A 3,989-nucleotide genomic window follows, 5' to 3' on the forward strand; every position below is an offset into this window, starting at 1 on the left:
TTCTTTGGAGAAATGTCTATTTAGGTCTTCTGCCCATTTTTGGATTGGGTTGTTTGTTTTTGTAATATTGAGCTGCATGAGCTGTTTATATATTTTGGAGATTAATCCTTTGTCCATTGATTCATTTCCAAATATTTTCTCCCATTCTGAAGGTTGTCTTTTCGTCTTGTTTGTAGTTTCCTTTGCTTTGCAAAAGCTTTTAAGTTTCATTAGGTCCCATTCGTTTATGTTTGTTTTTATTTCCATTACTCTAGGAGGTGGATCAAAAAAGATCTTGCTGTGATTTATGTCAAAGAGTGTTTTTCCTATGTTTTCCTCTAAGAGTTTTGTAGTGTCTGGTCTTATATTTAGGTCTCTAATCCATTTTGAGTTTATTTTTGCATATGGTGTTAGAGAGTGTTCTAATTTCAATCTTTTACATATAGCTGTCCTGTTTTCCCAGCACCACTTATTGAAGAGACTGTCGTTTCTCCATTGTATATCCTTGCCTCCTTTGTCATAGATTAGTTGACCACAGGTGCGTGGGTTTATCTCTGGGCTTCCTATCCTGTTCCATTGATCTGTATTTCTTTTTTTGTGCCAGTACCATATTGTCTTGATTACTGTAGCTTTGTAGTATAGTCTGAAGTCAAGGAGTCTGATTCCTCCAGCTCCATTTTTTTCCCTCAAGACCGCTTTGGCTATTCAGGGTCTTTTGTGTCTCCATACAAATTTTAAGATTTTTTTGTTCTAGTTCTGTAAAAGATGCCATTGGTAATTTGATAGGGATTGCATTTAATCTGTAGATTTCTTTGGGTAGTATAGTCATTTTCGCAATATTGATTCTTCCAATCCAAGAACATGGTATCTCTCTCCATCTGTTGGTATCATCTTTAATTTCTTTCATCAGTGTCTTATAGTTTTCTGCATACAGGTCTTTTGTCTCCCTAGGAAAGTTTATTCCTAGGTATTTTAATCTTTTTGTTGCAATGCTAAATGGGAGTGTTGCCTTAATTTCTCTTTCAGATTTTTCATCATTAGTGTATAAGAATGCAAGAGATTTCTCTGCATTAATTTTGTATCCTGCAACTTTACCAAATTCATTGAATAGCTCTAGTAGTTTTCTGGTGGCATCTTTAGGATTCTCTATGTATAGTATCCTGTCATCTGCAAACAGTTAGTTTTTTTTTTTTTAAAAATTAATTAATTAATTAATTTATGGCTGTGTTGGGTCTTCGTTTCTGTGCGAGGGCTTTCTCTAGTTGCAGCAAGTGGGGGCCACTCTTCATCGCGGTGTGCGGGCCTCTCACTATTGCGGCCTCTCTTGTTGCGGAGCACAGGGTCCAGACGCGCAGGCTCAGCAATTGTCGCTCACGGGCCTAGTCGCTCTGCGGCATGTGCGATCTTCCCAGACCAGGGTTCGAACCCGTGTCCCCTGCATTGGCAGGCAGATTCTCAACCACTGCGCCACCAGGGAAGCCCCAGTTATAGTTTTACTTCTTCTTTTCCAGTTGGTATTCCTTTTGCTTCTCTGATGGCAGTGGCTAGGACTTCCAAAACTATGTTGAATAATAGTGGTGAGAGTGGACATCCTTGTCTTGTTCCTGATCTTAGAGGAAATGCTTTCAGCTTTTCACAATTGTGAATGATGTTTCCTGTGGGTTTGTCATATATGACCTTTATTATGTTGAGGCAGTTTCCGTCTCTGCCCACTTTCTGGAGATCTTTTATCATAAATGGGTGTTGAATTTTCTCAGAAGCTTTTTCTACATCTATTGAGATGATCATATGGTTTTTCTTCTTCAATTTGTTAATATGGTATATCATATTGATTGATTTGCGTATATTGAAGAATCCTTGCATCCATGGGATAAATCCCACTTGATCATGGTGTATGATCCTTTTAATGTGTTGTTGGATTCTGTTTGCTAGTATTTTGTTGAGGATTTTTGCATCTATATTCATCAGTGATACTGGTCTGTAATTTTCTTTTTTTGTAGTATCTTTTTCTGGTTTTGATATCAGGGTGATGGTGGCCTCATAGAATGAGTTTGGGAGTGTTCCTTCCTCTGCAATTTCTTGGAAGAGTCTGAGAAGGATGGGTGTTAGCTCTTCTCTAAATGTTTGATGGAATTCACCTGTGAAGCCATCTGGTCCTGGACTTTTGTTTGTTGGAAGATTTTTAATCACAGTTTCAATTTCATTACTTGTGATTGGTCTGTTCATATTTTCTATTTCTTCCTGGTTCAGTCTTGGAAGGCTATACCTTTCTAAGAGTTTCTCCATTCCTTCCAGGTTGTCCACTTTATTGTCATAGAGTTGCTTGTAGTAGTCTCTTAGGATGCTTTGTATTTCTGCGGTGTCTGTTGTAACTTCTCCTTTTTCATTTCTAGTTTTATTGATTTGAGTCCTCTCCGTTTTTTTCTTGATGAGTCTGGCTAATGGTTTATCAATTTTGTTTATCTTCTCAAAGAACCAGTTTTTAGTTTTATTGATCTTTGCTATTGTTTTCTTTGTTTCTATTTCATTTATTTCTGCTCTGATCTTTATGATTTCTTTCCTTCTACTAACTTTGAGTTTTGTTTGTTCTTCTTTCTCTAGTTCCTTTAGATGTAAGGTTAGATTGTTTGAGATGTTTGTTGTTTCTTGAGGTAGGCTTGTATAGCTATAAACTTCCCTCTTAGAACTGCTTTTCCTGCATCCCATAGGTTTTGTATCATCGTGTTTTCATTGTCATTTGTCTCTAGATGTGTTTTGATTTCCTCTTTGATTTCTTCAGTGAGCTCTTGGTTAGTTACTAACATATTGTTTAGCCTCCATGTATTTGTGTTTTTTACGTCTTTTTCCCTGTAATTGATTTTTACTCTCATAGCGTTGTGGTCAGAAAAGATGCTTGATATGATTTTAATTTTCTTAAATTTAGCGAGGCTTGATTTGTGACCCGAGCTGTGATCTATCCTGGAGAATGTGCCATGCGTACTTGAGAAGAAAGTGTAATCTGCTGTTTTCGGATGGAATGTCCCATAAATATCAGTTAAATATGTGGTCTATTGTGTCATCTAAAGCTTGTGTTTCCTTATTAATTTTCTGTTTGGATGATCTGTCCATTGGTGTAAGTGAGGTGTTAAAGTGCCCCACTATTATTGTGTTACTGTCGATTTCCTCTTTTATAGCTGTTAGCAGTTGCCTTATGTATTGAGGTGCTCCTGTGTTGGGTGCATGTATATTTATAATTGTTACATCTTCTTCTTGGCTTGATCTCTTGATCATTATGTAGTGTCCTTCCTTGTCTCTTGTAACATTCTTTATTTTAAAGTCTATTTTATCTGATATGAGTATTGCTACTCCAGCTTTCTTTCGATTTCCATTTGCATGGAATATCTTTTTCCATCCCCTCACTTTCAGTCTGTATGTGTCCCTAGGTCTGAAGTGGGTCTCTTGTAGACAGCTTATGTATGGGTCTTGTTTTCGTATGCATTCAGTGAGCCTGTGTCTTTTGGATGGAGCATTTAATCCATTGATGTTTAAGGGAATTATCAATATGTATGTCCCTACTACCAATTTCTTAATGGTTTTGGGGTTTTTTTTTTTTTTAAATGAGAGCTTTTTTTTTTTTTTAATTTATGGTTGTGTTGGGTCTTAGTTTCTGTGCGAGGGCTTTCTCCAGTTGTGGCAAGCGGGGGCCACTCTTCGTTGTGGTGCATGGGCCTGTCACCATTGCAGCCTCTCTTGTTGCAAAGCACAGGCTCCAGACATGCAGGCCCAGTAATTGTGGCTCACGGGCCCAGCTGCTCCACGGCACGTGGGATCTTCCCAGACCAGGGCTCGAACCCGTGTCCCCTGCATTGGCAGGCAGATTCTCAACCACTGCACCACCAGGGAAGCCCTTGGGTTTGTTTTTGTAGGTCCTTTGCTTCTCTTGTGTTTCCCACTTAGAGAAGTTCCTTTAGCATTTGTTGTCGAGCTGGTTTGGTAATGCTGAATTCTCTTAGCTTTTGCTTGTGTGTAAA

This window comes from Eubalaena glacialis, chromosome 18 (genome assembly GCF_028564815.1).
Source record: "Eubalaena glacialis isolate mEubGla1 chromosome 18, mEubGla1.1.hap2.+ XY, whole genome shotgun sequence".
Taxonomy (NCBI): domain Eukaryota; kingdom Metazoa; phylum Chordata; class Mammalia; order Artiodactyla; family Balaenidae; genus Eubalaena; species Eubalaena glacialis.